This window comes from Paralichthys olivaceus, chromosome 3 (genome assembly GCF_024713975.1).
Source record: "Paralichthys olivaceus isolate ysfri-2021 chromosome 3, ASM2471397v2, whole genome shotgun sequence".
Taxonomy (NCBI): Eukaryota; Metazoa; Chordata; class Actinopteri; order Pleuronectiformes; family Paralichthyidae; genus Paralichthys; species Paralichthys olivaceus.
The window spans coordinates 27,802,992-27,816,987 of record NC_091095.1 but is presented as its reverse complement, the minus strand read 5'-3'; positions in this window follow the sequence as shown (position 1 = coordinate 27,816,987).

The following is a 13,996-nucleotide window of genomic DNA, read 5'->3' as shown; positions in this document are numbered from 1 at the left end:
GGGTTCTGTGCTCAGCCCATTTTTATTCTCATTATATATATATATATATATATATATATATATATATATGCTTTCACTGGGAAACATTATCAGGACACACTCTGTAAATTTCCACTGCTATACGGATGGCACCCAGTTATACCTATCAATAAAACCAGAACAGTGTAATCAATTTACTAAACTTCATGCATGTTTCAAGGACATAAAAACCTGGATGACCTGCTCAGATAAAATAGAGGTTCTAATAGTTCACCCTAAATACTTAGATACATTATCTAATGATATAGCTGCACTAGATGACATTCCCCTTGCTTCCAATGAAACGGTCAGGAATTTGGGAGTCATCTTTGATCCCGATTTGTCCTTTTACTCTCACCTAAAACAAATTTCTAGGACCGCCTTCTTTCACTTACGTAATATCTCAAAAATCAGACATGTCCTTTCTCAAAAAGATGCAGAAAAACTAGTCCATGCCTTTGTCAAGTCCAGACTTTATTATTGTAATTCCTTATTATATCATATCCTGACAAGGTTGCAACACTGGCTCCAGTTAAATCGAGAATAGAATTAAAAATTATCCTCCTCACCTACAAGGCCCTTAAGAGTTCATATTACCATATCACCTCACTAGAGCACTGCGCTCCCAGATTTCAGGCTTACTTGTTGTCCCAGAGCTTTCAGCTATCAGGCTTCTCTCCTGTGGAATCATCTCCCAGTTTCAGTTTGGGAGACAGACAAACTCTCTACATTTAAGAGAAGGCTTAAAATCTTCCCTTATGATAATGCTTATAGTTAGAGCTGGTCCAGGCTTGTCTTCAACCTGCTTTTAGTTATGCTGCTATAGGTCCAGAATGTCTGGTGACACATGACACATGGAGCTTCTCTTTCCTCTTCTTCCTCTTTATCACATCAAAGAAATGAATGTCTCATCAATACATGTTACTGACTCGACTTCTTCCTTTGAGCCCCTATGCCTGATGGATCGCGAATCAGAGTGTTACGATTTACAATTTCTTTGGACACCAGCGCATAGACAGATACACAAGGCAATAGACTAAGTGGAAAATTAAACCAGAGTTTATTGTCTCACAACAAGGTGGCACGAGGATGTGGTGAGGTGGTGGAGAGCAAATGGTTTGCTCAGAGAATCCAGTCCACGGGGAAGGAAAGCAGGTGAACCAGAGAGTGGATCCTGTCGACATGAGGAGAACAACTGTTAGAAATGCTGGTGACAAAACACGGGAAATAACTTTAAGTACACTATTTAGAGCAGCCAAGAACGAGTACTACCACCATGGTATCGAGGACAAACTGGGGATGACTGGGAGCATGGCCAGGGTAGCTTCCTGCTGCTGATTAGAGGATGAGCTGCAGGTGCATTGGTGTGGTGTCCCTGGCCATCAGGGGAAGGGCACACACCTGCTGAGGGAAGACAAACAAGGGAAAAGGAAAAAAACACTGGAGGGCACAGAGTGGCTGTGAAAGGTGGGGTGGATCAAGAGGGCAGATGGGAGCTTGAGGCGATCAGTGACAGGGTTAATGACCCTCTTGATCTCATAGGGACCCACAAATCGAGGGGCTAACTTGCGTAACTCCACCTGGAGTGGAAGGTCCCGTGAGGACAGCCATACCTTCTGTCCTGGCGAGTATGTGGGAGTGGGGGTGCTTCGGCCATCCTCTCATTCCTGGCGGTCGTGTGGATCAAAGCTACCCGAGCCTCCCTCCAGATCCTATGGCAGCAGCGCAGCGCAGGTGAGCTTGGACAGAGGGTACAGCCATGTCCTCCTCCTGTGATGGAAACAAAGGGGGTTGGAACCCGAACATGACCGCGAAAGGTGTTATACCTGTGGAGGAGCTGGTAAGGGAGTTGTGGGCATATTCCACCGAGGTCAGGTGGGAACTCCATAATGAGGGGTGTTAGGCAGAAACACAGCGTAGAGCTGCCTTCAGGACCTGGTTACCCCGCTCGCTCTGCCCATTGGTCTGGGGGTGATAGCCAGAAGATAACTGGCTAACTGACGCCCCCCAAAGGCAGACAGAAAGCCTTCCATACCTGGGAGGTGAACTGGGGCCCTTGGTCTGAGGTGCCGAGGTAGACCATGTAACCGAAAGACATGTTGGTGTAATTTGCCATCCTCTGGAGAGCGTTGGAACAGGACGGCCCCAACCCTGGTGTCTGAAGCATTGGCCTCTACCACGAACTGAAGGGAAGGGTCTGGGTGAATTAGAACTGAAGCAGTCGAAAACAGTCTTCAATCACTCAATAATATTCATAAATCACAATTTGTCTCATAGGGCTTTAACAAGGTGTGACATCCTCTGCCCTCGGACTATAACCACCATCTACCTCTATATTTGCAATTTTGCACAAGACATTGCACATTATATCTCCTATTGCACATTGTTTGATTGCTGTCCTACTGCACATTGATCGGTCATTTGTTATTCTTTATTTTAATTATGTTTATTTTCATTCTACTTATATATTTTGCATTGCATATGCACTTTATATTTTATATTTTATATTTCGTATTTTATATATATTTCTTTTTTATATTATTAAGCATAATTCTTTGGTCGGGTAGGTGCAAAGTAAGAATTTCCTTACCCAATAATAACCGCTGTGTCTGTTATTGTGTATATGACAAATAAACATCTTGAATCTCTTGAATCTTAATCCTCAACAAGAGTAAGGAAAAACTACCAAAAAAAACCTTTTAACAGGGAAAAAAAATAACGTAGAAACCTGAGAGAGAGCCACATGTGAGGGATCCCCCTCCCAGGACAGACAGAGGTGCTATAGATGCCATGTGTAACGGAGAACGTCAGAAAAATATGATTAATTACACCATTGGTAAGAGTCAATAGTTAGCAATAGGTAGCATGAAGCCTTAAGCTTTGTGAATGCTTTGCCAGCGTCAGAAGACCGTGTTGGTGAGGTGAGTCTGGTGAGGCGTGTGGCCACCTTACTGTAGTCCCTGATGAATTGGCGGGAGAAGATGGCAAGTCCAAGGGAAGCATTTTATATGTCTCAAGGTCTCTGGGATGGGCCACTCCATCACTGCCTGCACCTTGGGGGGGTTGGCTCTAATTTGTCCCTTCTCGACAATGTAGCATGGAAAAAAGGAACAGACTGGGTGTGGAACACACATTTCTCAGCTTTAACAAACAATTCGTTCTCCAGAAGTCTCTGAAGCACCAACTTGACGTGCTGTCGATGTTCTTGCTGGCTTCTGGAGAAGATGAGAATTTCGTCCAAATACACAAATACAATGGCTAAGCATGTCCCTGAGAACATTGTTAACTGAATTCTGGAAGATGGCAGGGGCATTAGTGAGGCCAAATGGCATCACCCGGTATTCAAAGTGCCCAAGGGGGATGTTGAAGGCTGTCTTCCACTGGTCACCCTCTTTAATGCGGACCAGGTGATAGGCATTACGGAGGTCTAGTTTGGAGAAGATGGAGGCTTCATTCTTTAAAAGAGATGGGATCCCTCACTCTAAAATCCCCTTCTCCCTCGCTTGTCTCTTCTCAGGATACCATTGCTCTTGCTAACCCCCCTACTGTTCTATTCCTGCACTTCCAGTCAGCACATGTCCACCCTTGGCCACTCTTTCCCTTGCTGTTCATACTGCCAGCTTCCGCTACAGCCCAAATCATGCATATGACAATTCAGTGAGCATTTTTAATCTGGTCAGGCCCATTTTTATAACCCGCTCCTGCACAGCCCCAATGTTAAAATTTCTTCAATCAATTTTGGTGTGTTAAATGTTAGGTCCCCCTCTAATAAGACATTTGTTTTATCCTGGAAGTTAGATTTCTTCTTTTAATAACAATAATAATAATAGCTTGATTGTATATATGTATGTTAAAGGAGACCCAAGCTTGTCTCTGCTCCTCTCCTATCATTCTCTTCCCCTGTGTGTGCATGGTTAAGGTTTTTTGTTTGTGTTTTGGTTCACTCACAAACCAACCCCTCTCTTTTTCCGCTTTCAGGTCCAGTTCAAAAACAAAACCTCACACAAGGACGCTTTACATGAGAAAAGAGAAGAAAGTTATTTGCACAAAACAAGAAAGAAATAAACGTGTTTGAGTTTTAACTGAAACTTGGCTAAAAGAAGGAGAATGCAGCCAACTTTTGGAGTTATGCCCCCCAAATTTGTACTTTCTGAACCCCCCTAGGCTATTTGGTTGTGGTGGTGGCCTATCTGTGGTTTTTAAAAATGTTTTTAATGTTCTCTTCTTACTGATGTTCTCAGGTTTTTTATCAGCTGCACCTATGCTGATGTTGCATTGTCATTTAATGTCCACCAAAATCCAACAATGCTGATGTGGTTGTCAGGTACGATAGTGATTATGTTTGGGGATATTAAAACGTTAGTCTACAGCCATGTTTTCTCTCACTTTTTGTTTCAAGGAGGGCCACCTTCCTCACATATTGATAACATGGTCAACCACTTGAATAATATATGCACTTCTGCTTTAGAAGTCGCTACTCCACCCCAAGTCTAATCAGTTTTAAAAACCAAGTCATATTCTTGGAGAAATTATGACATCCACTCTCTAAAAGGAAAATGTAGACAAGCAGAGAGTAGCTGGAAAACCACACAGCTGCCTGTCCACTATATTCAAATGAAAGGTTTGAAGGTGTTACTAAATCAAAAAATTAAAGATTCATGAATTGTTTATATTATTAATGTCATCACCACAAACAAACACAGTTTTTTAATTTTATTAATCACATTCTGAACAACTCAGTTTATACTGCCCCATCTTAGAACAATTTTCTGCCAGCTCCCTCACTTGATTCATATGGTTTCCCACACTCCTTCTTCCACATGTCTCCTTGACATTGTGCCTCCAAGACTTTTCAAAGAAATATAAACATCATCGACCATCTCTGCTCACTATTGTAAACAAGTCCCTCTCTGTCACGATTCTGGACTCAAGACCTTAATTTGGACTCTGTTTTCCTCCCTGAGTTCTATTTCTGTTTTTTTTTGTAGTTTTTGCTCCTTGTATGTTTCCACCTTGACTTTCTGTCTTTGTCATGTTTTCTGCCCTTGTGGTTGTCTGCACCTGTTCATCTTGTAATTCAATTCAATTTTATTTATATACCCCCAAAGCATGATATTCATTATCTCAAGGCACTTCACATAGAAGGTCAAGACCTTAAAATTTTATTTAATATAGAGAAACCCAACAGTTCCCACAATGAACAAGCACTTTGGTGACTGTGGAGAGGAAAAACTCCCTCATTAACAGGGAGAAACCTCTAGCAGAACTGGGCCCAATGTGAGCATCGTCTGCCTCAACCGGTTGGGGGGAGCAGAGACAAATGGGGAGGAGAGGAGAGATTGGTGGAACAGAGGGGAGAGAAGAGAGAGTGATAGTGGGGAGGGGGAGGATGGGGAGAGAGAGCGGCAAGAGAGACCGGGAACACTTGAGCACCATCAGGTATAAGCTCTGAAATGAAAACAATAACAGTGTAAAAAAGTTATTAATGATTATTAATGATAGCAGCAACAATTCATATAATAATAATAATAGTTGTTATCCTGCAGTTCTGGAGTCAGAGATATCTGCAATGAGAGAGAGAAAGAGAGAGAGGGACTATGGGAGAAAAACGAAACATAGTTATTGACATGTATTAAAATAAATGTGTGGGGGGGGGCACAGAGACAGAGAGAAGTGGAGTAGTGCTCAGTGGATGATGGGAGTTCCCCCAGCAGTCTAGACCTATAGCAGCATAACTAAGGGATGGTTCAGGAGTCACCTGATCCAGAACTAACTATAGGCTTTATCAAAAAGGAATGTTTTAAGTTAACTTTAAATGTAGAGATGGTGTCTGCCTCCTGAACCCAGAGTGGGAGTGGTTGGTGCCACAGGAGAGGAGCCTGGTACCTGTTCTACTCTTACCGACTCTTGGAACCACAAGAGAGCCTGTGTTTTGAGAACGAAGTGATCTATTTGGATAATACGGTGTTATCAGGTCTTTGATATATGAAGGGGCTTGATTGTTAAGGGCTTTATATGTGAGGAGCAGGATCTAGAATTCTATTCTGAATTTTACAGGGAGCCAATGTAGAGAAGCTAAGACAACGGAGGGGTCATTTTTTTAACATTAACAAATTTAAATCTATCTGATAAATATGATTTAAACAAGCCTAATGTTGTTCCTTTAATCCCTACATGTTGTTCTAGTCTCAGTAACAGAATCTTATGATCTATGGTTTAAAATGCTATGGGTCTATAATTAGATAAAATGTCTGGATCGAGAGTGGGCTTTTTAAGCAGAGGTTTAATTACTGCTACCTTAAAAGCTTGTGGTACTTTTTAGAAAACCTACCAAAATTCTCTATTAATCCCAGATTTGGAATGCTATTTTCTAAATGTATCCGGAAGAATATGATATTGTAAGCAAATAAAGAAATGCAATGCTCTATCCCCTGATAGTAATCCCTGATAATCCTGTATGTGCCTTTACAGACATAGCTAGAGGTATAATTGCTAATATGAATAGCAGTGGGGCAGTGGCGGATTTAGTAATTTGGGGGCCCAAGGCGAACACAGGCATGGGGCCCTCCGCAATGAACTAGATCTTTTCATAAACAATATGATGTCTGTACAATATGAATGAACATGAACCATATTGTCCATTCACATGAAAGATCTGTCATCTATAACCTTGGTTTTCAGCAGGATCGAAGTTGAAGTGATGGGCTGATTGAAGTTGATGATGGGCTTTGTCTTATATCTTGTTTGGTCAATTATGGAGTTACAGAAATAATTATGTATTTTTAAAAATGATTGCCATTTCTCTTTGTCCCTGTCTTTTTCTTCCTCTCCCTTGAATGTTCTTATTTTCATGTCTTTCTCTTAAAAACGCTCACATTTTTTAAATCATCATTGTAAAGACCATCATGTGAAATACCATGAGCGAGCGAAAATGAGTTTGTGTGCGTGTATGCTTGCGCATGCCCCCGCTCATTCGCTCAGAGCAACACACACAATGAGATCTGTGAAAAGAGAACAGTGGAAACAGTGAAAACACAGAGTTTCTTTGGTCACAGCTGCTCAGTGATCAGCTGCTTCATGATCAGAGCAGAAGCTGCAGTTGGTTTGTATCAAGCTGGAGTTTCTGTTTCTGTAACGTAGTTACACTAACTCTTTTCTCTGCCTGTCGGTGAATAAACCACGTTGCCCAAACTAAGACTGTCTGTCGGCGTGCTTTTGGGTTCTCCCTAGCCAGCACCAGTGTGCGTGACAGAACAATCTGGCCACTATGAATCCAGCCGACGCGGACTCAATGCGCAATGAGCTGAGAGCGTAGGCCAGCGCTCTTCAGCGACACGACGAACAATTTACCTCCATTTCAGGCGGTCTGCAGGAGATGGCGGCTCGTCATGAGAGGAGAATGGACAGCATTCAGGAACATCTCCAAAGGCTCTCTCTGTCGGAACGCGGTCGGGATCCTGCATCCTCTGTCAGTCTTCCTGTCCAGTCTCCCCCGATGTCGGATGCTCGTTTGCCTCCTCCAGAACGTTATTCCATGCCATTCCTCATACAGTGTTCCCTTATCTTTGAACTCCAGCCTTCCGCCTTTACCACAGAGAGGTCCAGGGTGGCGTATATCGTCTCTCTGCTTACCGGCAGGGCTAGAGATTGGGGAACCGCAGAGTGGGAGAAGCAATCCGCCATCTGCTCATCTGTCAAACTGTTCTCCGACGAGCTGCGGAAAGTTTTCGACCATGTCACACCAGGAAGAGAGGTCGCTCAGGGTTTGTTTAACCTGACACGGGGAGGGAGGTCCGTGTCCGATTACTCAATCGAGTTCCGTACCGTAGCAGCTGAAAGTACCTGGAACGCTGCATCGCTCTTCGATGCTTTCTACAACGGTCTCTCAGACGACATCAAAGACGAGATGGCGGCTCATGATCTTCCCGTTGATTTGGACGCACTGGTCTCTCTCTCTATACGCATAGACGGTCGTCTGCGGGAGCGGCGGAGGGAGAGAGTTTGGTCCGCTGCTTCACCTGCGCGGGTCAACCAGTCATCCCATCCTCCAGGGCACACTTCTGAGCAGCACACGAACGCTCCTTGTGACGCTTCTGAGCCGATGCAGCTGGGCAGGACACGGCTGTCTACAGCAGAACGACAGCGCCGCATAAAGGAGAACAGGTGTCTGTACTGGGGCCAGGACGGCCATTTCGCAAGTAAAAGACATGGCTCACCAGTCATCCCGAGGACGCTGGTGAGCCGGATTATGAACTCTGAAATGCCCTCTCGGTCTTTGGTTCAGGTCAAGCTGTTCTGTTCCGGGAATTATCAGACTGTCTCAGCCCTCATTGACTCTGGCGCAGATGAAAGCCTGTTGGACAGGACTCTTGCCTCCCAGCTGGGTCTTGGTCAGGTGGTTCTGGAGGAACCTATCGACACCTCAGCCTTGGATGGTCGTCTCCTCTTCCAGGTTACACATCGCTCTACTCCCCTTCAAATGACCATTTCAGGTAATCACACTGAGACTCTTTCTTTTCACCTGATCAATGCTCCACAACAACCAGTCATTTTGGGATTTCCTTGGTTTAGGAGACATAATCCACACATTGACTGGTCTTCGGGAACTATATTGCAGTGGAGTACTCATTGTCACACTATCTTTTTGAAGTCTGCCCTGTCACCTGCCTCTGGTTTGACTGTTCCCTCTGAGTTTCCAGACCTGTCACAAGTTCCTAAGGATTATCTGGATCTGAAGGAGGTTTTTAACAAGGCCCGGGCCACCTCTTTGCCTCCACATCGCCCTTACGATTGTGCCATTAACCTCCTCCCAGGTACATCTCCCCCTAGAGGGCGACTCTTCTCCTTATCAGTTCCTGAGACAAAGACAATGGAGAAATACTTCAATGACTCCCAGGCGGCAGGGATCATACGTCCATCATCGTCTCGTGCTGGAGCAGGATTTTTTTTTGTGGGCAAAATGGACAAAACCCTGCGACCTTGCACTGACTTCAGGGGACTTAATGACATTACCACCAAAGACCGGTACCCTCTTCCATTAATCTCCTCTGCTTTTGAACTGCTACAAGGAGCTACCATTTTCTCCAGACTCGACCTCCACAACGCTTATCACTTGGTGAGAATCAGGGAGGGTGATGAGTGGAAGACAGCCTTTAATACTCCTAATGGTCATTCTGAGTATTTGGTCATGCCATTTGGTCTCACTAATGCCCCTGCAGTCTTCCAGGGTTTAGTAAATGATGCTCTGCGGGATCTACTCAACGTGTCTGTTTTCGTGTATCTGGATGACATTCAAATTTTTTCTAAGTCCAGGCAGGAGCATGTGACGCATGTACGCCAGGTTCTCCAGAGGCTCCTGGAGAACCAGCTCTTTGTTAAAGCAGAGAAGTGTGAGTTTCACGCTTCAGAAGTATCCTTCCTAGGTTTCATTATTAACACTGGCAACATCCGGATGGACCCGGCCAAGACCAAGGCAGTCGCTGACTGGCCAGCTCCATCCACACGCAGGGAGCTTCAGCGCTTCCTGGGATTTGCTAACTTTTACCGAAGGTTCATTCATAATTACAGTTCAGTGGCAGCTCCCCTCACCGCTCTCACCTCCCTCAGTAAGCCCTTCTGGTGGTCCTCCTTGGCTGAAGCGGCTTTCGGTGAGTTGAAGTCACGCTTCACCTCTGCTCCCATTCTCATTTTTGCAGATCCTGCTCACCAGTTCATCGTGGAGGTGGATACCTCGGACACCGGTGTAGGGGCAGTTCTTTCTCAGCGGTCGGCTGAGGACCATAAAGTTTATCCATGTGCTTTCTTCTCCTGAAAACTAGATCCAGCAGGGAGGAATTATGACATTGGGAACCGGGAGCTGTTGGCAGTAAAGCTTGCACTAGAGGAATGGAGACATTGGTTGGAGGGGGCAGAGCAACCATTTGTGGTTTGGACTGACCACAAAAACCTGGAATACATCCGATCAGCCAAGAGACTGAACTCTCGTCAGGCTAGGTGGGCTCTCTTCTTCAACCGTTTCTCTCTTCTTCTTCTCTCTATCTTACAGACCAGGCTCCAAAAATGTAAAACCCGATGCTCTGTCCCGTCAGTTCCAGTCAGAGGATTCTCCATCCCAGCCTGAAGGTATCCTCTCCCCTGCATGCGTCATCGGGGCGGTAATCTGGGAGGTGGAGAATAAGGTAAAATGCTCCCACACTGAACACCCTGCTCCTAGTGCTTGTCCAGAGAACCGGTTGTTTGTTCCAGACAGTCTCCGTTCTGAGGTCCTCCAGTGGGGGCACTCTTCTCGTCTGGCTTGCCATCCTGGGGTGAGACGCACTTTAGCTCTGCTTCGACAACGCTTCTGGTGGTCTTGCATGGAAAGGGACACAAGGGAGTTTGTTGCTGCTTGCCGTGTCTGCTCTCAACAAAAGAGCTCTCACCAAGCTCCATCCGGTCTCCTTCATCCTCTGCCAGTTCCTCGCCGTCCCTGGTCTCACATTTCTTTGGACTTTGTCTCCGGCCTACCACCTTCAAATGCTAACACAGTTATACTCACTGTTATTGATCGCTTTTCCAAAGCTGCCATGCTCATTCCATTACCCAAATTACCTACCGCCAAGGAAATGGCTGAAATTTTGTTGCAACAAGTGTTCCGGCTGCATGGTCTCCCATCTGATGTGGTCTCTGAACGGGGACCACAATACACATCTCACTTTTGGTCCGAGTTCTGCAGGATGCTGGGGGCTACTGTCAGTTTGTCGTCTGGTTTCCACTCACAATCCAATGGTCAAGCAGAACGCATGAATCAGGAAATGGAGACAGCTCTGCGCTGCCTTACTTCCCACAACCCCTCCTCCTGGTCTGAGCAGCTCCTGTGGATTGAGTACGCCCATAATACCCTGCCCAGTTCAGCCACTGGTCTTTCACCCTTCCAATGCTCCCAGGGGTACCAACCACCACTCTTTCCAGAACAGGAACGTGAAGCCAGCGTTCCCCCAGTTCAGGCATATGTCCGACGGTGTCGGCGCACTTGGATGCAGGCCCGCACCACACTCCTGCGCTCTTCCGACCGTTACCAGCGATCGGCCAATCGACATCGCAATCCTGCACCCCGGTACACTCCAGGACAATGCGTCTGGCTGTCGACACGGGATCTTCCCCTCAGAGTAGACTCCAAGAAGTTGGCTCCCCGTTTTGTCGGCCCGTTCCTGATCTCTAAAATAATTAATCCTGCGGCTGTCCGTCTTCGTCTTCCATCTTCCATGAGGATTAACCCCACATTCCATGTTTCCAAGGTCAAACCTGTCAATGAGAGTCCACTTCAGTCCTCCTCCAAACCCCCACCACCCCCCCGGCTCATTGATGGGGCACCTGCGTACACTGTCAGTCGTCTCATCAAATCCAGGCGACGTGGTAGGGGAGTGCAGTATCTGGTTGACTGGGAGGGTTACGGCCCCGAAGAACGCTCCTGGGTCCCTGCTCGCAGCATCCTGGATCCAGCTCTCATCATAGACTGGCTCATCCTGAGCAACCGGGTGGGACAGCAGGGGGGGGTTCTGTAACGTAGTTACACTAACTCTTAGTTTGTTTTTGTTGTTTGGTTCCATGTCTCATCACTAACTCTCCTGTCATTTCAGGGCCTGCCTTTCTTCCCTGCCTTGCAATCATCTAATTTCCCTCGCTTGGTTTTCCCCGCTTACCTCCTCACCTGCAGTCCATTTGCTCATTAGTTCCTCAGTATAAATACCAGTCATTTTCACTCGCTCCCTGCCAGATTGTCTAGTGTGTTCTTGCCTAGCTATCCCGTGTTGTACTCTGTTTTCTTGCCTGCCTGTTCCTGACCTGACTGCTACCCCGCTTGGATTTTGGATTCCCTTCTTGCCTGCCCCTTCGGATTTGTTTGCTGTACGGACTGATATCCTGGTTTTGACCTCTGCCTGTCTTTTCTCTGCCTGTCGGTGAATAAACCACGTTGCCCAAACTAAGACTGTCTGTCGGCGTGCTTTTGGGTTCTCCCTAGCCAGCACCAGTGTGCGTGACAGTTTCCTCCTCCACTTTGACCTGCTCTCACTATAATTAATAAATAAATAAACATAAATAAACACTCATCACTAGTTATCAGGACCTGATCAGTACATGAAGTAATTCAGTGTCTGTTTGATTCCAGAGTTTATGAGACTGCTTTTAAACATCATGAAAAATGACTTGTCAACATGTTGTGCTCAGTACAACATGAGATGAGACTCTCACAGTCAGGACTGTTAAAATGACCAGAGCAACACGCAGACATGATCCGAGACCATCGATTAATAACTCACACATGTTTATCATCTAAATAATCCCAATATAAAATGGAACAAATGAACGCAAACTCGTTCAATTTCATCTGTTTGGTACTGAACTAGATCTTTTTAAGTGTGAATTGGTGCAACACTTCTTGTCAGTCTCTGTTTACATTCTGAATCACTTACGTGGACATGCTCATGGAATAGTCCATTGTAGAGGGGGGTTGCAGAGACACCCGTTACTTGTGAATTGTAGACATTCTGATGCCGTTTTAGCTTATGGATTTTTAGTTTATTAGTTCTTTATGGGGGCCCTGGTAGTTTGGGGCCCAATGCAATTGTTGACCTTTGCCTAATGGTTAAGTCTGCCTCTGCAGTAGAGACAGAGGGTACCCCTGTCGGGTTGATCTCTGTAAACTAAAGGGTTTCGAGATGGTGTTATTAGTTAGGATCTCAACAGTTGGGTTTGTGTACAGTAAATGAATCCATTTTAAGAAAAACGTAGCCCAACCGAAATCTTGGCAGTACTTCGAAAATGTAGCCCTATTCTATCCTATCGAATGCTTGACATGGATATACTGATAGCATTGCTGTGTCTTTTGCATTTTGTTTCTAATGTAAAATATTCAAAACTCTCCTAATATTGTGATACCCTTGTCTTCTTGCAGCCTTGTCGGTCATCATTAATTAGCTCAGGAAGATATGAATCTAATTTTCTAGAAAATGCTTTAACAAGGATTTTTGTGCCTATATGACGAGCATTCAGTTAGGGACTTGGGGTTATTAAAGCTAATCTTAATGACTCTAGAATCTGGAAGTGGCCTAACAAGTTGTCTTTTAAATGTTTTGTAAAACCTTATTTAAACCCATCTGTTCCATGTGCTTTACCACTGTTAGTATCTCCTATAGTTTCACAAAGTTTTTCTGCTGTTAATGGGCTATCTAGTATTATTTTTTCATCTGATCTAGTATGAAACTGTAGCCGGTCAAGAATGCACTTTGAACATTACTGTTTTGTGTAATTCTGATTTGAATAACATTTTATAAGTCTCTAAAATTGTTATTTATGTCTAAAAGATCCATAGTTAAGTTGCCAGACACTGACTTTATACCATTAATTGTTCTTTCAGCTTGCATATTCTTTATCCTCCAGGTCAATAACTTTCCTGCTTTTCCCCCTTGTTCAGTATGTTTGTTTAGTCCACATTGGACTTTTAGCTACTTTATCAGTTGTTATTGTATCATAATTAGCTCTGAGGATAGGCAGATTATGTAATTTCTGTGTAAAGTCTAGGGTTTTGTGCTTAGACTTGTCAGATCATTTTTCATTTATCTAAAATAAATATTGGTCAAATCAAACAAGATGTAAATACAATGCACAAAAGGATTTTGTCTAAATCATACTTAAATTTAAAGAACTGCATGCTAGTGTTTCTTGGGATGACATATGAGGAGAAAGATGCAGAGTTTGCATATGAAAAGTTCATGAGGGTTATTGGCTCTAGTTTTAATGAGAGCTTCCCTTTTGGCAAATCTAAGAAATTTAGTAAAGATTTTAATAAGCCTTGGTTTACAACTGAATTACTGAAGCAGTTAAGGAAAAAGAATAAACTTTACAGTAATTATATTTCTAATCTCTCTCCTCTAAATCATGGTGTGTATAAATCTTATAGAAATAAATATATTCATTCTATTAGATCTGTAAAAAAACA